Consider the following 23,548-nt stretch of genomic DNA (forward strand, 5'->3'; position numbering starts at 1 on the left):
ATACGAAAGCTCATATTAAAGCGCAACTTAAAGTCCTGTGATCACACCTTTCGAAATGTATCTTACCTGTTGTTTCATTAGATCATGTGTTCGAATATTTATATTTAACTTGATTTTTTTCAGAATATCTACGACATTCGCATATTACACCCTTTTACTCTTTCACATCGCTTTATAATCTCACATGATACATAAAAGATCAATCAGAAAAGTCCTCTTTTACACGTCATCGGTTGTCAAGAAATTCAAAGAAATCAATGTTGTCTGCTTTCTAAGAAGTTGCTTGAGTAAGCGTTGGTTGGGCAGCTGGCTCTACAGAAGGCATGGGATCGCTTTGAACGTGAAACTAGAACATAACACGCCTGCGTTTAACATTAGAACTGTATCGTAAAATTGACCTTCAGGAGTTTCTGTATAGTTCTCATTTCTTACTAGCTTTGATTCATAAGGCACCATTACGCAAATACCCATACAGCTCTCACACGCGCACTTTCCATCAATAATGCAAAGGCCCATATCTTAGGTAAGTCTCACCTACTTTCCATTCTGCTCATCGAAGTCAGTCTTTTCTAATAACATACAGTTATATGTAGATGATAGCAACCGACGGTCCTCTTAGAAGTTCTTCGTACAAGCTTCTTTGCCATAATCCTGAAACTATTGCCACTATACTTTTATTACCTTTATTACCGGAATTATTTATAACATCTTTCATTGAGATCATAGCTGCAACTTTTCCTTCGCCAGTATATAGACATAAACACTACGTGTATTTTAGGAAATAGTGTTATACAAATACCTTTCTATACATGGGTGATAGATGAAGCCTAAAAATTACTACAAATATTAGTAATTTTATCCAAAATTGATCTGATTACATATGTGACCTCATATTTAACGTTGCCAAAAATGCATCAGAATGATAGGCTGATTATTTATCGTAAGAAATTATTCAGCTCTGTCCAGTTGCATATCCCTTGCAAGCACAAGTATGGCGTACAATAAAGGACCGTGTACATATGTTAAATGGTGATAATGCGACACAGACTATTATTTTAGAAATCCTCTAAAAGGAACCTTTATGTCTAATTGTTAAAGAATCATTATTTGAAATACTACAAACATTGATATCGGTTTTCTTTTCTCTTGCTTCCATTACTTTTACTGCAACTATTTCTGATAATTTAAACTAGCATACTTCCTCTTTACTTATCGCAACCATTGTTTGAATGAGGAATCATCATCTACAGTTACTGACTTATTTATTCCTATCTTCCCCATCTCTATCTACATCTCGACTACTCCAATGATTACCCTTCATATGCGTCTCTCCTGTTTTCATTTTTTTTCTTTTTCTGTCTCATCTCTGAGATTCCTCATTAATAACTTACTTATTCTCGACATCTGAAACCCTCTATTCCGTACAGAAACTGGCCTGCTGCTTTTCAAACTGAACAACAACCATATCTACTCATTCTCGCAAAGATTACTAATACCGGGTGTACTGTATCAGAAATCAAAAATACAAAAGCAATTATTTATGAATAGGCGCAGGATTGGCTGTGTGGTATGTAGCTTGCTTACCAACCACATGGTTCCGGGTTCAGTCCCAATGCGTGGAATCTTGGGCAAGTGTCTTCTACTATAGCCTCGGGCCGACCAAAACCTTGTGAGTAGATTTGGTAGACGGAAACTGAAAGAAGCCCGTCGTATATATATGTGTGTGTGTGTGTGTGTGTGTGTCTGTGTGTGTGTGTGTGTGTGTTTGTGTGTCTGTTTATCCCCCCACCGTCGCTTGACAACCGATGCTGGTGTGTTTACGTCTCCGTAACTTATTGGTTCGGCAAAAAGAGACCGATAGAATAACTACTAGGCTTACAAAGAATAAGTCTTGGGGTCGATTTGCTCGACTAAATGCGGTGCTCCACCATGGCCGCAGTCAAATGACAGGAACAAGTAAAAGAGTAAAAAAGAGCAAGTTGTTCTGATTGTTTCTATTTTGATGTTGCTTTTAGACCTAAGTCATCACTGGTCAGGTAGACCTTTGAATTACTGCATTGAAGTTATTTCCATTTCATTTTCTGTTTTAAAAATCGTGAAGCTCGAGCTATATTAACGAATAAGTCTTTCCTTAAGATAGTTGAGTATGGTTTGGGAGAGATGTAACTGCTATTTATAGCATGTCAAGTAACCACGTTGATGCTCTCCCGTTGACTCGCTTATGAATAGTGTTTCGAGCTTGCGTGAACTGAATCTATCAAATAGAATTGCAAGATCCCCCCCCCCCCACTTTTCATTCTTTGTATTATTAGTTCTGTCATGTTAGCTAATATCTATTCGGCAGCTAATTCTGAATAAACGTGCATACTTCACTATCCAAGAAAAATGTTCTTTAGAGATTTTTATGTCAATAGGTGACAAAAATACTGTTCTGAAAGTGCATCAAGCTACATGAAATAGATAGAATCCAACCAATATACAAACACAGAAAACTCTTGGTTCAAGAAATTCTTTTACTCTAAAGTCTTGAAGAATTAAAATTAATAACAATGAGAAAATAAATGAATAAAAGAAATATCTTTAGACGAGCATCAACAAACCTTATTTTTCTTCCTCCGTCACGCAGCATCCTGATACTGCCGTGGAAGCAAAACATTCGTATTTTGCCTTAAACAATAACGCACTGCAGGCAAATGCTGTAACTTTTTCTTTTGTGAAGTTACATTATCCAAACACAAACTCAAACGCTCGCTCACACACGCACATTTACACACGCACACAGATAGATACGCGAATAGATATATAGCCTCACACTCTGTCTCTCTGTGTCTCACTCACTCTCACTCACTCTCTCTCACTCTCTCTCTCTCTCTCACTCTCTCTCTCTCTATCTCTCTCTCTTTATGTGTACATATTTCTATATATGTTTGTGTGTTGGCGCATGCTTGGAACTGTTTATATGTATAGTGCACCTGAGGCTGTCACAGGCAGAGCAAAAACAGAACTGCAAAGTCTTTGAAAATTCTGTGTATGATGAGGTTAAGAAATATTCACAACAAATATGAAGCCAAAAGAATCATTCAATAATAGAGATATAAAGAAAATCTGTGGAAAAGATACGAAACAATAAACAGGAGACAGACAAGAAGCAAAATATCGCAGCAAAATAGAAAAATACAAATACACAAATTTCACAGTATGAAACCAGTTGCGATAGCAAACTCATTGAATATCTATACACACACACACACACACACACACACACACACACACACACACACACACACACACACACACACACACACACACACTTGAGTGTGAGTATATATATATGTATATACACATACATATATGTATGTATATATGTAACTGTGTGTATGTATATATACATGCATAATTGTACGTGTGTATGTGTATATGTACACATAAATGTAAACGTATATATGTATATATATATATGCACACACACATATATATATACATATATATATATACACACACACACACACACACACACATATATATATATATATATATATATATATATATATATATATATATATATATATATAACCAATAAGATCATGAATGATGCAGTTAATACTTTTATAACAGGCACAGCTATTAAATTTATTTGAATTTTAGGTTTATATCGCAATATGCGCGGATATGTTTGTCATTTAAAAGCTCGATTTTTTCAAACACAAATATCAGGTTCAGTACCACTGCGCAACAGTTTGGTCATTTGTTTCCTACAGCATCCTTGCAACAACCAGCGCGCGCGCGCGTGTGAATATGTATGCGTGTTCTGTGTGTTCGTGTCTGTTTTCCCGCCGCTTGACAACAGGTATTGCTTTGCTTATTTCCTCGCTACGTAGCGCTTTGGCAGAAAAGACTGCGGGAGCAAATGCCAGACATAAATACGAATAAGCACAGGAGTCGACTAATTCGACTAAAGGTTTAAAAGCAGTGCTCCAGCATAGCTGCAGCCTAAGAACTGAAACAAATAATGGATAGAAACATAAAGTATAAAAAATTAAGGTGTTAACGTTTTCGTCGCACATCTGCACATATATAGACATATGTGTGCACACACGTGTAAACATGCACACGTATACATGCATAAACGTACACAAATACAGACGCTGGCGTGTACATACATACGTTTGATATCCATATATGCACATACATATATACATACATACATAAATGAGTACACAAGCAAATACACACGCGAGCAGATGTGTGGATGTGTGTGTGTGTTTGTGTGTATAGATAGATAGATTGATAGATAGATAGATAGATAGATAGATAGACAGACAGATAGACAGACGCCTTGCAGTACCTGTCCTGGTTTCTAATCCCGCTTACGTCAACTTTGACGTTCATGTGTTCGGTAGTGATCAAATACGATGCCAATCAAGTTCTAGGTTATATGTCATCAATTTATTCTTTCCCCTTAAAACTGCTGGTCACGCGGCAAAATCTAGAAATGTTGAGTCACGGAATTCTGGGACACGGGATTTTTCGACATGTGGTGTCTCTCCAGCGTCATGCCCCCGGACCATTATTTTACAATATCACCATTCATAAGGCGGCGAGGTGGCAGTAACGTTAGCACGCCGGGCGAAATGCTTAGCGGTATTTCGTCTGCCGCTACGTTCTGAGTTCAAATTCCGCCGAGGTCGACTTTGCCTTTCATCCTTACGGAGTAGATAAATTAAGTACCAGTTGCATACTGGGGTCGATCTAATCGACTGGCCCCCTTCCCATAAAATTTCGGGCTTTGTGCCTAGATTAGAAAAGAGTATCACCATTCATTAAAATATGTTTCGCGCAAAGTGGTAGAGTTGCGGAAACGGTAGACAATTGGTTCCCCTTTCAGTTACGGTATAGCCAACAATGTCGACTGTATCGTTCGTCTTCATATATCTTTGTTTATTTTCCTTTTGAGCCTTACTCATAGGGACAATCACCCGATTTCCACGACATATAAGTGATTGGGATTAGAATTTTCCTCCTGAAAGGGACACGAGTTCGTTGCAGTGTTTAAGGTCAGCAATATTTGAAGGAGAGGGACAAGTCGATTACAACAACCTTAGTACCTGATTCATACTTTATTTTGTCAATGAAGAAGGGATGAAATGCAAAATTGACCTAAGCGGGAATTGAACTCAGAACGTAAAACCTGGAAAAAATACTGCTAAGCATCCAATCCGACGTATTGACGATTTTACCCGGTTACCGCTTTTTCCTCCTTATACACACATCGTAAATTGATATTGATATAAACAACTGTTTGATCCAATCAAATGTGTACCCAAATACCTTTGCTGCAAACGTAAATGTGTGTGTGTGTGTGCGCGCAAGAGAGAGAGAGAAAGCGTGTGTGTAAGTGCGTATGTATGTATCTATGAATGTAAATGTATGTATGTTTTTTTTAGTTTCAAAATTATTTACACACAGCGTATATATGTATATAAACACAACTTTTTAATGTTTTAACATTATAACACGATAGCGTAGATGGTTATTGATGTAAAGAGCAACAACCGCAGTCGCTAACATGCGCTAATGTAAAGTGTAAAAATTCATGTAAAGAGGTGTATATTCGAAATTTAATGCTAAATTTAGTGTGATACTAGTACATGTTTCTTAAATTAGGCCCGTGTTATATGAGACAACATTTTGACCTGTTTGAAGAGTGGATTTAGTTCTACAGTACATAAGCAAAAATTGTTATATGGAACATAAACATGTAATAATCTAAGGTGACTGCTCAAGCATTCTATATGTTCTACCTCTGCTGACTATAAAATTAAAATCGTTAACGCTATATGCCACATGCCACATATAGCAATTGACACATTTTTTTTTCACACCTTAGGGTCACTCCCGAAAAATAATGTTGTTTAAATTATAAAAATACAATTACCAAATATAGTTAAGCTTTGAGTATGAGACGTATATAAAGAAACACATTATCAAATAACACGATCATACACTTCTAAACAAATACACATTCGTATCTAAACACAACGACATTTGTGTCAATGGATTTTCCCTCCCTTAAGTATTCCTACCAGATGCATGGATTCAGGTTTTTATTAGCGTAACCCGGAGCGAGGTTACACTCATAAAAACGTTCGCATGTAATACGTACAAAACATTTCAGGTAGTAGATGTTATCGCATAATATGTAGCAGTAGTAGTAGCAATAGTAGCAGTAGCAATAGTAGTAGTAGCAGCAGCAGTAGCAATAGTAGTAGTAGCAGAAGCAATAGTAGTAGTAGCAGTAGCAATAGTAGTAGTAGCAGCAGCAGTAGTGGTAATAGTAGTAGCAGTAGTGGTAATAGTAGTAGCAGTAGTGGTAATAGTAGTAGTAGCAGCAGTAGTAGTAATAGTGGTAGTAGCAGCAGTAGTAGTAGTAGTAGTTGCAGTAGTAGTAGTAGTAGTAGATACCACCTTAGACAAAGAACAGAAGTGTCTGCAAATATTAATAAAAGTACTTCTCACACATGAATGTGAAATTTGAAATTTCAGATATTCGAGTTTGTTTTTTGTGCTTGTGTATGTGTGTGCGTTTGTGTGTGTAAGTTTTGCTATGCTTATAAGAGAGTGCATGTGTATGAATGCACACACAAACACATGCACGCGTGCACACATATATTCATATATATATATATATATATATGCACACACACACACACACACACACACATATATACACACACACACACACACACACACACACATATGTTCCTAGGATGAAAGCGAGTGAGAAGGTAACCCAGTTTGCTAAATGAGTTAAGGAAGAGATGAAAAAACAAGCGCATAAGAAGAGCAAAGAAGAATGCCTAGAAAAACCGATGCATGGCCGATACTCATGTAGAGTGAACAAACCAGACGTAGAAAAATGAGACACTCATGTATGGATGAAGAGCTCAGGAATGAAGGCTGAAACCGAAGGTTTTATCATAGCAGCACAAGATCAAAGCTTGGCAAGCAGGGCTTACCACAACAAAATAATGAACGATAGCACTGACCCGAAATGCAGAATGTGTCATGAGCAGGATGAAACAGTGGACCATATCTTAACTGGATGCACAGCGCTTGCAAAAACCGATGGAGTGGCGCAACATATCCATTGGAAGACATGTAAACACTACCAGCTTCCAACTTCAGAAAGATGGTACCAGCATAAACCTGAAACTGTGATCGGAAAAGATTATCTAACAGTACTCTGGGATATGCCAATCAACAGCGATAAAGAAATCAAGGCAAACACGCCGGACAAAATCATCAAAGATGGGAAGAATAAGAAATGCTTTATGATAGATGTGACAGTACCATCAGAGAGAAATGTGTCCATTAAAGAAGTTGAGAATCTATCAAATACACTCACAAGACTTTGGTCGGCCCGAAACAATAGTAGAAGACACTTGCCCAAGGTGCCACGCAGTGAGATTGAACCCGGAACCATGAGTTTGAGCGGCAAGTTTCTTACCACACAGCAACTCCTGCGCCGTGTGTGTGTGTGTGTCTACGTGTGCAAGCATGCATACATATATTTATAAATTGAAATATATACGAGCATGCACATATTTGTGCACTTTAGTATATGTGCGCATGCACACATACTCGCACAAATACGTGAGTGAGGAAGAAGGAGAGAAAGATAAAAAGGAAAGAGAGAAGAGAGAGAAACGGAGAGAGCGGTAGTAAGTCAAGTTGATTAAAATCATTAAATTATTGAACTCTCCCCTGACGATTTACTCACTGAGTAGATTTTTTTCTTCCTTTCTTCTTTCATTACATTCAAATATCCAGGGAAACATTAACGTCTAGATCCATTGAAAGACGCCTTTCAGCTTTAAACAGGTGCCGAGCAATGAATTAGGTCCAAACCACCGCTGAAACCCAAAATTGATTGTAATTGCATACTGTGTGTGAGAGACGGTGTGCAACAGTGTGCAATATTTAAATCAGTAGAATATTTCCTCATCTCACATAAAAGACGGTCACTTCGACAGCTAAATGTGAATTCTCTCTCTCTTTCTTTCTCTCTCTCTCTTTCTCTCTCTCTCTCTCTCTCTTTGTATATGCATCTATATATATGTTCCTTTATTCTTTTACTTGTTTCAGTCATTTGACTGCGGCCAAACTGGAGCACCGCCTTAAAGGGTTTTAGTCGATGAAATTGACCCCGGGGTTTATTCTTTCTGAGCCTAGTACTTATTCTATTGGTCTCTTAGGCCGAACCGGTAAATTACGGGGACGTAGGCACATAAGCAACGGTTTTTGAAGCGATGCTGTGGGGGATAAACACACAAATATATACATGGAATTGTTCAAAGTTTCCATCAAACAAATCCACTCACAAGGCTTTTGTCGGCCCTAGGCCACAGTAAAAGACACTTGCCCAAGGTGCCACGCAATGGGACTGAACCCAGAACCATGTGGTTGAGAAGCAAGCTTCTTATCACACAGCTACGCCTGCGCCTATACATACATACATATATACATATATATATATATATATATATATATATATATATATATACTTGCATCCATACACACACGCACACACACATATATATGTGTATGTATGCATGTATGTGTATAAATATATATATATATATATATATATATATATATATATATATATATATATATATATATATTTACAGACATACATTTACTTGGATATACATATACACACTTAAGTATAACCTTTAAAACAAAATAACATTATCAAGCATTCTCATGAGGAATAAGTTTTAAAAATTTAAACCCAAAATATAACTCACGATATAAAATTTCAGAAAATAGAAGTTTCTGAAATATATTCCATTCAAGTTTATCACTTGTATTCCTTCTATGTATTTTTAACTGTTATTTACTGTAGCGCTTGGAATAACCAAGGCTAGGTGTAGTTTACAAAATAAATAAGACGTGGTAACAGTAGATTTAATACATCAAAATGAAATGTGGTTATGAAGAGGTGCTGAATTTTCTTTAAACGTATAAAATATGACGAAGTGTCATAAGAATATAACTTTCTGATAGCAGTTGCTAAATATCTACTGCATTGAGACTTAATGCAATGATATAAACGTATATGTAAATACATAATTGAAAACTGTATCTAGGTGCAGACGTGTCTGTGTGGTAAGAAGGTCGCGTCCCAACGACATGGTTCCTGGTTCAGTCCCACTGCGAGGTATCTTGTGCAAATGTCTTCTATTATAGCCTAGGCCCGATCAAAACCTTTTGAGCGGATATGGTTGACAGAAACTGAAAGAGGCCCTCGTATATGTACATATTTATGTGCCTTTCTGTTTGTCCCCTCATCACCAAATTTACAACCGGTGCTGGTGCGTTAATTAAGCGTCCTTGTAACTTAGCGGTTCGGCAAAAGTGGCCTATAGAATAAGTACTAGGCTTATAAACAATAAGCTCGGAGTCAATTTGTTCGAATAAAAATCACTTAAAGCCGGTGCTCCTGCATGGCCGCAATCACATAACTGAAACAAGTAAAAAATATATTCTTTTACTTGTTATAGTCATTTGAGTGCGACCGTGCTGGAGCACCTTGGCTTTTTTTTTTTTTTTAGTCGAACAAATCTACTCCAGGACTTATTTCTTAAGCCTAGTACTTATTCTATCGGTCTGTTTTGCCGAATCGCTAACTTGCTGGGATATAAACGCACCAACGCTAGTTGTCAAGCGGTGATTAAAGAACAAACACAGACCCCAAAACACACACACATAGATATATATACACATATACACGACGGGATTCTTTCAGTTTTCGTCTACGAAATCCGCTCACAATGCTTTGGTCCATCCGTGGCTATAGTAGAAGACACTTACCCAAGGTGCTGCGCAGTAGGACTAAACCCGGAACCATGTGGTTTGGAAGCAAGCTTCTTACCACAATATCTCACTGTCTATGTTTATCCTCTCCTCGCCAGCACTACCGTTCGACAACGATGTCGGTGCGTTTGCATCTCCGTAAACTAGCGGTTCGGCAAAAGGACCGATAGAATTATTATAAGGCTTAAAAATAAATACGAGGGTCGATTCATTTGATTAAAAATTCAAGGCGGTTCCCCAGCATGGACAAAGTTTAATGAGACAAACATATAACAGATAAAAGATACTGTATGTATATATTAGTCTTTTACACTTTTACTTGTTTCAGTCATTTGACTGCGGCCATGCTGGAGCACCGCCTTTAGTCGAGCAAGTCGCCCCCAGGACTCATTCTTTGTAAGCCTAGTACTTATTCTATCGGGCTCTTTTGCTGAACCGCTAAGTTACGGGGACGTAAACACACCAGCATCGGTTGCCATACGATGTTGGTGGGGGACAAGCACAGACGCACAAACACACTTATATATATATATATATATATATATATATATATATATATGTATATATATATACACATATACGACGGGCTTCTTTCAGTTTCCGTGTACCAAATCCACTCACAAGGCTTTTGTGGGCCCTTTGGTTATAGATCAAGACACTTACCCAAGGTGCCACGCAGTGGGATGAACCCGTGGTTGGTAAGCAAGCTACTTACCCGACAGCCACTCCTGTATATATAAATACAAACACACACACAGGAAAATGGTTTCGCTTTCCTTTTTTCTTTTTGCTGGGTCATAATTGATAAAGAAAGGAAAGAGTGCAAATGAACGTGGAATCTTTTAAATGATATATTTACTTTTACTTCCGTGGTTTCAGTGTTTCACAATTTTCAAGGTCATTGCGAAATGGGGACATGTGACGATATGTGGTATTTCTGTCGACTCTGACTGAGAGAGATTGTGGCTTAAAATACAACAATTTGGTGTATTTTGGTTTGTTGGAATGTTTCAGAGAGCCAAAGGGTCTTGTGAGTGTCTGAATGATAGGTGCTGCAGTGAATATGTCATCCGAGAGTTTGGGCAACAGTTATTGCATGTTATGATACAAACATGTTAAACAAATAGAAGAGGAAGACAGAAAATAAAAAAAATAACAAATAAATAATAATAATAATAAATAATAATGATAATAAATGATAATGATAAAAGATAAATAAAATAAAAAATGAGAAGCGCGGTCCTGTGGTAAAAAATTTCCTTCGCAACCCATATGGTTTCGGGTTCAGTCTCATTGCTTGGCACCATGGGCAAGTGTCTTCCATATAGCCTCAGGCCGACCAAAGTCTTGTAAGTAGATTTGGTAAACGGAAACTGAAAGAACCGTATCGTATATGTGTGTATGTGTATATATATATATATATATATATATATATATATATATATGTATGTGTATTTATGTGTGTGTGTAGATAGATATGCAGATATATATATGTATGTATATATATATATATATATATATATATATATATATAACTGTATATGTGCGTGTGTGTGTGTATTTATGTGTGTGTTTCTGCGTATGTATGTCAACCACTAGCGCTTCACAATCGGTTTTAGTCTGTTTACTCTTCCTTAACTTAGATGTTCAGCAAAAAAGATCGATAGTAAATGTATCAAGCTTAAAAATAAGTGCTGTAGTCGATTTGGTCGACTAATCCCTTCAAGGCGGTGCTCCAGCATGGTCGCAGTGCAATGATCGAAGCAAGTAAAACAAAGTTAAAAGAAAGAAAAAAGCATCCAAGAGAGATTACAGTTACCCAAGGTTACTCAACGGAATCGACAGATCCTGTATAACCCTCACCACCAAGGATATATGTCTTCTCTCAGCTGTTGTTTTGCTAAAAAAGGCTTTCAGTAGCCTAGTCGGTTGAAACATATTCACCACTCTCACTATCTTCATCTTCCTCAAAGCCCAGCTCTTGAAGTAAACGTGGGAGGAAGGTTAAACGAGTGAGTATCAGAGCTACGCCATCGGGAACTACGAGTCCCTCATTGAGCCAACCAAGACAGACAGTTCTCACACCGGCGGTGCTAGAGTCGTAACCCAGCTAACTGGAGAGCAAGGGTGAATTCCAGATGGTGTCTGTTCCGAAATCCGACAGTTTCCTGGTGGCGTTCAATCGCGTATGCGGAGTTCTGCGGCGGGAATGCATAACGTGCGAACGATCTGCCACCGGTCGTGTAGGGTGGCTCACGAATACAGACGGGAACTTTTTTCGAGGTCCCTGACCATCCCCTGAAACCCCTACAAACTCACAACGCGGTGAATTCAATATGAACTGTCTTAACCCCTCCCGGGTGAATGCTGTTACAAGACAAGAAGTCAAGACCACTCTCACTGACTCTTTAACAAATTTACTGGGTGATCCTTTTTTGGTATAAATGATTATATCTGAAACAAAATAGCCTAAACATAAATAAGAGTTTCTAACATAGTCTTATCCTTAGTCTCTCAGCTCCTCTTTTGAGTCGTAGAGACACCATCGTAACATACGATATAACTTGAACATCGTACACATGGCGGAGAGATGCATTGTCTAGTATAACCAAAGTAGATTTCTTCCAAAATGAGATAGAGCGAGACAATGAGAAGAATTATAGCCAGTACAGGAATTAAAGCCAGTGCTCTCTAATGCCTGCGCCAATCTGCCAGAATCTAGAATAGATCCCAGTAACCACAACTGATACAAGTTTCACAGCGCCGCGCCAAGAATCTCCGTTCTTTATTAACTTTGGTGGGTCCACAGTTTCATCGTGTGTATCACTACCAACAACATCAGTGTAGTTGAGTTGTCTGCGTCTTCTATTAGAAATTTCCAGAATATTACATCTGGTACGGTTTGTTGTTCTGCACGATAGAAGTAACCTGTAAAGCTTAATCAGTTGATAAAATGAATACATGACATATACACAAGATCAGTCATGTGTGTGGAAGAGTAGAGTCGGTCTTATTAAAGTCAGTACTTGTATAAAATCGAACTCGTTGGAGGTTTGAGCATGCAGTCTTAACATACCTTAGATTCAGATTTGTATTCAGACACGTTGTTCCAAGAGTACTCTGCCACCGAAGGAAGACAATAATGTATGCAATGAATTGTCGTAAGAACTAAGAGCTTTTTAACTGTTTCATTTTCTGTTCCTGTTTCTGCTTTATGCTATTAGGTTATCTTACTGGCAAAACTGTAGCAGGAAAGAGGGATTTTTTTAAGATGCAACAGTTGTTCTTCCTCTGCAATATGCCGGTATTATGCTGCATAGCAGACCTATTGATGAAAAGCGTTCCAATGTTCTCGATGGGCATTGAGTATCTAAGACTACATAAAATATTGTGATCTTTCTTTTTGAAAGAGTGTATGATGTAATTTAAGGGGAAAGTAGCTTCAATTTTTTTGCAAGCAGTGCGATAAAATAAGTGATACCTTGATGGCCTTCCCTCCTCGAGTTGGCTATTTCGTAACACCTCCGCCCAGGTAGCATAGAGTTCTTCAACTTTTCTATCTTCAGCCATACTGGACCCATGCCCCAGACCTTCTTTTACAACTACAGACAATCCTTCCCCAGATCTTCGCTTCTCTGAATTTTCCTCCTTGTTTATACTGCTCCTGCAGGTGTTGATATGAAACACTTTAATAGGAACGGTAAAAGCATTGATCTCAACAGTCTCGGAATGTCTGCGTATACCATGGGGTACTGTCCCTCCTCCAGATGTGGCATATATGAAAAACGTAAGATAGGATTCCTCGTTGGGTATGCATACATGTTTAGTTTAAAGTGCCCGGTGAACAACGAGATTCCTTTATCGATTAAAACTTTTTTACTTTTTTCAGTCTATACAAAATGCCTCAAGTGCTGTAATTTGGAATTGCATTCAGACAGAGAGTTTACTGAATGAAAATATAACGTGAGAAAAGGGAATAAGAAATATAGAATTAAATATTTAAGAAAACAAAGCAAAATAACATAAATATAAACAAACCAATTAAACGATAAGATTAAGTATACAAGATATCCAGTTTTATCAAATATTTTAAATATATGTGTATGTGTTTGCTTGTGTTAAAGTATGTGAGTGCGTTTGTGTGTATGTACCAACATAAGGATATATATGAAGATGTGTGTGTATATATATATATATATATATATATATATATATATATATATATATATATATAAAAGCGCACATTTTCATTGGTAAAATGCAAATAAATTGTTTACTTAAAAATAAAGAACACACACACATACAGATTGTCCAACAACAAACTAACTGCACATGTGTTTTGCTTCCTGATTAAATCCCATCAGGGAAGACGCATAGAGGAAAAATAAACAAATCCATGGGGTGATGGTTATTTCAAAACGGAGGCCTTTGGGAATTTTAAACCGACCGTACAGAGGTGGCGGGAAGTGGGGAGGAAGGAGAACATTTGCCATACGTAGACATAGAACACATGCACATGGAAACACGTAATCACATATAGGTACATATACAAACACTATCACAGAAGCACATATAGAAATATTTAGAAACAAAAAAAATACGCCAACACAAAACCAACTACACACTCACAATTTTAAAAGAAATCTATGCAGAAAATAACTTGAATATTCCACCTGACAGTAGATTTCTGCACGTACGTCTACCCTGGAGGCACATTGCAAGGTTTTATTTTAAGTTTGCTTTCTTTCACAGTTTATAACACAAGCACACTCAGCCATACGTGCGCATACACAAACACACATATACACACACACACCGCAATCACACACAAAACACATACGCACACACAACACATTCACACAGACACGCACGCAATCACATACTCGCATACATGCACACACGCATACATAGATACATATATAATCACGCTCTTTCTCTTAAGCTGCTTATGATATCCGTTTCTTTCTCACTCTCTCATTTTCTCTCTCTCAGTCGATCTCTTTTTCTCCCTCTATATTTTACACACATATATATATATATACATAAATGTCCAAATGTATGTGTGCATAAATATCAACATATATGGAGTTGGGTACTTCTATACATATATGTGTGCATACGTAATATGTATATGCATATATATATATATATATATATATATGTATGTAGATGTATGTGTATTATTTTATTCTTTTAATTGTTTCAGTCATTTGACTGCCGCCATGCTGGAGCACCGCCTTTAGTCGAGCAATTTGACCCCAGGACTTATTATTTGTAAGCCTAGTACTTATTCTATCGGGCTCTTTCGTCGAACCGCTAAATTACAGGGACGTAAACACACCAACATCGGTTGTCAAGTGAAGGTGGGGACAAACACAGACATCTAAACATTTACATATATATGACGGGGTTCTTTCAGTTTCCGTCTAGCAGATCCATTCATAAGTATTTGATCGGCCCGAGGCTATAGTAGAAGTGACTTGCCCAAGGTACCACGCAGTGGGACTGAACCCGGAACCATGTAGTTGGGAAGCAAGCTTCTTACCACACAACCACGGTTTCGCCTATATAAGTATGTGTGTGTCTGTCTGTCTGTATAAATATGCATATACATAAGTATGTGTGTGTGTATGTATACATATACATGCAAGCACACACATATATCTATATATATATAAAAATGAGAATGTGTATCTGTCTGTCTGTCTGTCTGTCTGTCTGTGTGAATCCCTAAAACTCGAGAACTACACAACCAATTTCATTCAAATTTTACAGATGCCTTACTTAGGGTTCCAGTTGTGTTTTAGTCAAAAAACATTTTAACTTCTTGCAGAGTTCGAGCCCACAGCAACATAATATCTCCTCCACTATTTAAGTATTACGTGTCAAAAGTGAAACAAAAACACTCAGTCAAATACTTTCACTTTAAAAATGAAACTATTCTACTAACTGAAACAATCACATTTCGATACTGTAATGACATATACTTTCAGAGAGAGAGAGAAAGAGAGAAAGAGAGATGTATATGTATACATATAGATGTATATGTACACGTTATTCCACTAACTGAAACAATCACATTTCGATACTGTAATGACAGATACTTTCAGAGAGAGAGAAAGAGAGAGAAAGAGATGTATATGTACACGTATATGCATAGATATATATATATATATATATAGATATAGATCTATATGCATACATGTATATGTATACACATGTGTAGATGTATATATATATATAGATGTACATGTAATATGTACACATATATACATATATATACATGCATACAGATATCTATACATATATACACCCATCACACACAAACACAACTACACAAACACACACATTAGTCATTTGTTTTCTTATCCAAAACTACGTCAAAAGTACTGAACGGATCTTTATGAAATTTGGAAATTATATTCTATGTATAACGGCCATAACTCCCATGAAAATTCATATATTTTTGATGTTGATGAAATTTTAACCCTAACATAACAGATGAGCATTATTTGTAATTCAACGGTACAACAGTGTAAGACTACCCTTTCAGATATACTTTCATTGTGATTTCTGCAATGTGGTGCATAAATTGTCAAGTAAATGAGACGCATCTTTGCCTCCACTGATTCACTTGCAAAGTGTTGAGTAAAATTATTTCGTTGCAGACCTCCTTTGGGTCTTTTTATTATCACTACGACACACATAGTCCCCAGTTGGTAACATTGATTTCAAGGCCCTCCTAGATGAGAGACTGGCATTCCACTTAATGTCTATGTTCCATGCCGGCATGGATTGGAGAGTTATTAATGTAGAAATATGGTATCATAGCTACTAACAGTTGAGGGTTGCGTAGTCTAGACGGCGTTTTTAGATTTCATTATTCTCTTTAACCCGGGCAAAGCCGGGTATTTCTGCTAGTATATCTATATATACATGAACATATACAGGGTGTTCAAAAAGTCTTTCCGCAGTGAATTTTTTTATCCTACGCATGTGCAATTTGGCTATCACTGAGTGGGCGGTAGGGTGTCAGCCATTGTCTCTCAGTCATTTTTAGTTTTTAGTCGAATGGGTGTTTCGAGCTGGAAACAGATGTTCAGTGAAACTTTTCCAAATACTGTTGTTCCACATCGTGACACTGTGAAGGATTTGATGAGAAAATTTAGGCCTAGTGGATGAGGCAGCAAGAAGCGGTAGGCCTACAGTTCTTTCAAGCGAAACACTCTCCAATATTTCTGATAAACTGTTGGCAAGCCCGTCAAAGTCACAACGCAAATAGTCACAGGAAACGGAAATCAGCCTAGAAAGTGCTCACACGGCAGTAAAAAAGAAATTAAATTTCTTTCCATACAAAGTGCTGGCCATGAAAGAATTGAAGATTACGGATCATGCTAAAAGGCTTCATTATTGTCATTCGTTCCAAAACTTTGTTGCCGAAAAAGGCATAAAAGTGATGGATGGGTGTTTTACACCGATGAGGATTGGTTCCATCTTTCGGGGCACATAATTTCGCAAAGAGCACTGAGAATCCACACGCGACGCATGAGCAACCATTGCATCCCGAAAAAGTTGGAGTATGGATAGCAATTTCGAGAAAGCGTATTGTAGGACCGATATTTTATGAAGACACCATCAACACCGAGAAATATTGCTCAAATATAGTCTATCCATTTGTAGGCCAACTCACTGAAAGTGAAATTAATAAATGCATATTTTCAGCATGATGGAGCTATAGCACATACTTTGCACATCACCATGGCGCTACTTCAAGAGTTTTTCGGTGAGCAGATTATTTCGAAGGGACTATGGCTACCAAGATCACCTGATTTAACACCGCCAGACATTTTTTTCTGGGGAGCAAGTAAACGATCAGTGTACAAGAATCGCCCGAAAACCGCTAATGATCTAAAAAACGCAATCATAAACTTCACACGATCCATACGGCGTCAGACTCTCCAAGATGTATGTTAAAACATGTGTAGAAGAGCCAAATTATGTATTGAAAATGAAGAACGACACTTTCAACACCTCTTATAAAGTTTTTAAATTATTATAAAGTCTAATATATTCTTTTGCAATTTTATACCATGTTATAAATATTTATTTTGCAATAAAATATTGCGGAGAGATTTTGAACACCCTGTATATGTGCTTATGCATGTATATATATATATATATTTACATATAGACATATAGTTACATGATTGCGTCTGTGTGTGTGCGTGCGTGGGTGTGTGTTTTCTCGATGTGCCTAGATGACCGCTGTAAACCCACCAATGCACAACAAATTCGTCACATATTAAGCTAACTCAAAAATATGTTCATGTATCATAGAGAGAATCTAAGTTTCTAGTTCCTGTTTGAAACACTCTTGGAGGTCTTCTAAGTTAAAGCCACACAATCAACACTTTTCTGTATGGTACTGGGAGTTTAGAGGCATGCAAAATAGTACACAAGTAAGGTTCGAATCGTGAACAATTTTACGTTATATTTAATGTTCGTACAGATAGTATATATGTGTACGTGTAAATTTGTTGAAATTCTCTTTAACTGAAGATGATTTTAATATGATTTCCCTTCCTACTGTATCTTGATATAAACAGAAAGCAATACAGTCTGTACGGTTCTATATTGTATATAAAAAATGTGTATATCCCAGTATTTTAATCTTGGGCTGTTTCAATTTTTTTCTATTAATGATCATAATTTGTTTTTAAATGTTTTAATACACATTCAGAAATAAGGGTTTGGGCATATTGAAGTCCTATTATTATCATTGATAGAAATAGTTGCAGGATGTAAAGTGTTGGAAAATCTGCTACAAACCATGTATTCCGTTGCTCCAACGTTTGTAGCAGTTCATCACTTTAAGGGAGGTAATAATTCTTTCAAAATTAGGCACAAACTCAACAACTTTCAGTGGAGGGGCAAGTCATTTACGTTGATTTCAGTACTCAACTCGTATATATCTCCTAATATAATAATGAGCGTAGTATTTTATATATTTGTGTGCGTGTGTGTGTGTGTGTATATATATATATATATATATATATATATATATATATATATACAGATATATATATATATATATATATATATATATAGTAAATCCAAAAAAGAACAAACACAAAAAACGACAACGTGAGGACGTGGTAAATGTTTAACGTTTCGAACGGACGCTCTGCTTCGGAAACAGAGCAAAGTCCAATACAATGGAAGACGGAGGAAGAAAATCGCCAGCGATCCATAAGTGGTTACATTTTGAAATGACCGGAAGGGGATAGGTGAAGAAAAAGCTCTTTCTAAGACAGGAGAGTGTAAGAGAAAGAGGTATGTGTGTGTAAGTGTGAGTATGTGCGTGCGCGCAGGTCTGTGTTTTTGTGTAATAGCACGTGTTTGTTAGTATGTGTGTGTGTGGTTTTGGTTGTTTATATGTGTGTGTGAGTGAACGTTGTGTCGCTTACTGTTGTAGGAAGAATTTAATATAAGGAGTAGGACAGAGTAGGAGTAGGACAGAGTAGGAGTAGGACAGAGTAGGAGAAAGAGTAGTATAAGAGATGGGAGAGGAGAGAAAATAGTAATTCAGTGAAGGAGAAGTAGTGAGAGTAATAGCCCTGACTGAGAGAGAGAGTGAAAGTGATAGCAATGGAGAACGGGAGGGGTGAAAACAAAATCAGCGTTTCAACTCTGTGTGAGTATGTGTGTGTGTGTGTGTGTGTGTGTGTTTGCGCAATGGAAATGAGATGGTGAATGTACAACGCTGAAAAGAAAAATCAAGCAGTTTGAGTATATGTGTGTATGCGTGTGCATGTACAAGGGAAGTATGTGAATGTTTGTATCTCTGATTATTATGTACCTTATTTATGTATAAAATACTACAGTTAACCGTCATTTTTAACGGCACAGTGTCAGCTAGTTTTAACATAAAAAAGCCAAGTCGACCACAGCGGCATTTGAACGTAAAGTGAGAGAGAGGGAATGCTGCGAAGTATTTTGTGCGACGTGGCAAAGATTCTGCCCACTTAGTGAGTTTTGTTACGAAACGATAATAATCCTTTTAAATTTAGGCTCAAGTCATGAAATTCTGAAGGTCAAACTTAGTAGTTAGCCGATTACATTCACAACCTGTGCTCCACTAGTACATATTTTATCGTTCTCGAAGTGATGACAGGCAAAGTCGACGTCAACGGTATTTATACTCAGAACACAAGACATCCCTTAAAAATACTGCTAAGTATTTTGTGAGACGCGGTGATTTTGCCGGTTCGGCTCTTTTTGCTAAAGGACGGTAATAATGAATAGTAAACTATATTCTTTTTTTCAAATGTTTATCTGAGAACTGATACTTCTTTCTTGGAGTAAGAAAGCTATATCCTGGTAGTGATCTATTAATGCCTCGTTAAAGCAATGATCGGCGTGTTAAAGATAGTTAGAAATGCGATAAAACGCTTATCCAGTCACTGAAGAAGATGAAAGGACGCAGGAATACACAAGAATCATTGCATGGGCAAACGCTGACAAACGCTTGTGTTTAAAAATGAATCAAAGAAACTTCTCAACATCTGTCATCCTAATCCAGTTGTTAAAACAAATGCAGATATAATTTCATACTTTTTGATACAAGCTTAAATTCATGTTTATGAAATCTAAAGAAACGCAGATGATGCATGAGGAAAGGTATTTGATATGTTCCAGGTTACGTGGCCAGCTGAGAGCGACAAGTGGCGTTTAAGTCTTTCAGCTGTTATCCGTAATTACTTTTCAATCCTCTGATGAGAATAGCCGATATCGGTCTCAATGTACAGAGCTTTGTAATTCCTATTACATATGTATTCATGTATTATGTACGTTCGCTCACACACACACACACATATTGGTAGATATAAATGTAGATGTGTATGTATATATATATATATATATATATATATATATATATATATTTACATATCTACATGTACATATCTACCAATATGTGTGCATGTGTGTATGTATGCATGTATATGTATATATATATATATATGTGTGTGTATATATATATATATATATATATATATATATATATATATATATATATGTGTGTGTGTGTGTGTATATATATGTAGATATATATATATATATATACATATACACATGCACACTCACACACAAACTCAAGTATATGTGTGTCTATGTATATTTATTACATTGATACACATGCACACATATATTCTTATAAGTATTCATGTACACATTTTTATACGTACATTTTTATTTACAGACACACACACACACACATACACATCTATATACATTTATACATATAAAAATATATCTACGTGTACCTGAATGCGGATATGTACACATGCTTATGTATATATGCATGTTTCATGTATATATATTAATGCATGTATGTACGTGCGTGTGTGTGTAAGCATACATACATGCATGTATCCATGTAGTTTTGTATGCATGTAGTTTTGTATATATATTCAGGTCTTTATTTTTATTTTTATCTTTTTTCGGTATGTAAGTATTAACATGCCAGTACATGTATTCGTATGACTATGGATTTGTTTCTTTCCATGTTATTTGGTGTTTATACAATTGCAGAAACTTACATGGAATATTAAATGAATTTTTCCAAAATCATCATTCAATTGGAACCATATTCCAGACTTATAAAACTCACCAGGAGCTTCTCGTGACTGAAGTAGAAATTCTTGAGACGAAATGTTTCCTTTTACTCTTACTTCTTATTTTTCTTTTCATTTTTCTTACTTTTCCTTTTTCTTCTTCAATTTCCTTCCCGTATTACTCTCTCTTTCTTTCTTTCTCTCTCCCCATATGTATATGCGTTTGTGTACGTCTATATGAGTGAACATGAGAATATGTATGTGTACACACACACACACACACACACACACATATGTGTATATATATATATATATATATATATATATATATATAAATACATATACATCTGTGTATATATATATATATATATATATATATATATATAAATACATATACATCTGTGTATATATATACATATATATATATATATATATATATATATATATATATATATATATATATAAATACATATACATGTGTGTGTATATATATATATATATATATATATATATATAAATACATATACATGTGTGTATATATATATATATATATATATAAATACATATACATGTGTGTATATATATATACATATATATATATATATATATATATATATATATAAATACATATACATGTGTGTATATATATACATATATATATATATATATATATATATATATACCTTTATATATATGTATATATATATATATATATATACCTTTATATATATGTATATATACATACATATACATATACCTTTATATATATGTATACATACATATCCATATATTTATATCCATATATATACACACGCATACATACGTACATCCATGTATATGGATATTATGTACGCACGTATGCGTATATATGTGTGCTTGTGTGTATATATGTGTGTAGGTATGTATGCATGCATGCATGTATGCATGTGCATTCATAAACACACACACATATAAAGGATTTTTTAAACGGCAATGAATTCAATATATACAAACTGTGCAACGTATTTGCTGAAATCGTTTGATGAGTAACTCCTACGCCTAAAGTTTCATAACATAACATGTATTTATACAGCCTTAGGTCTCTTCTACCAATGTTAATTAATAAAATGTTATATACGCCTTTGCGTATACGTATGTATACAGACTTGTATGTGCGTGTGTGTTTGAGTTTAAGTGTTCTTATGTGTGTGTGTGTGTGTGTGTGTGTTTGTATATATATATATATATATATGTGTGTGTGTGTGTGTGTGTGTATATATATATATCTATATATATATATATATATATATATATAGTTCAAAAACACAATAACAAAAAAACAAAAAAACAACAAAGTGAGGACGTGATATGGATAGTATTATTGGACGCTCAGGAAAGGAAAGAGAGAGTGTATGACGTTTCGGGCGTAGCCCTTCGTCGGAAAGATGGAAAGTTCGGAGAATGGAAGAACGGAGAAAGAGGAAAATGGTACCGATGCCCACGAGGTTACATATATATATATATATATATATATATATATATATATATACGTATATATATATTTATATATATATATATATATATATGTGTGTGTGTATATGTATATGCATATATGTATGGATGGATGCTGTAATATAGTCCATTCGAATAATCGAACTTTAACAATGACAAAACAACAAAAGAACGAGCACACGTAGAAAGTATTAGAGAAAGAGAGAGACAGAGAGAAATGGCTCACGAGTTGGTTATATTTCTGCTAGGGCAGAGAGTATTTTTATCGTTTTCTGTTTCGGGTTTTTTTTGTTTTTTTCATATTTAACATGCTGGTGTTTTCCAGATTCAAAATTATATAATATTTCACCTAAGTATCGTCTTCTTGCACCAGTATACCATCCGGCCCTTCGTTGAAATTATCAGATTTTCTTACTATATGCATTTAGGGATAGAACCTGCATACATTGAAATGAAGGGATTCTGCCACATCAATCACAAGCTTCGGTGAGATTGGAATGGTAATGGGGTCTGTTGGTTTTCTCATGGCTTTTGTAAAGTTCGCAGGAATTTATTGAGATTGT

This window comes from Octopus bimaculoides, chromosome 1 (assembly GCF_046866305.1).
Source record: "Octopus bimaculoides isolate indiv1 chromosome 1, ASM4686630v1, whole genome shotgun sequence".
NCBI lineage: Eukaryota > Metazoa > Mollusca > Cephalopoda > Octopoda > Octopodidae > Octopus > Octopus bimaculoides.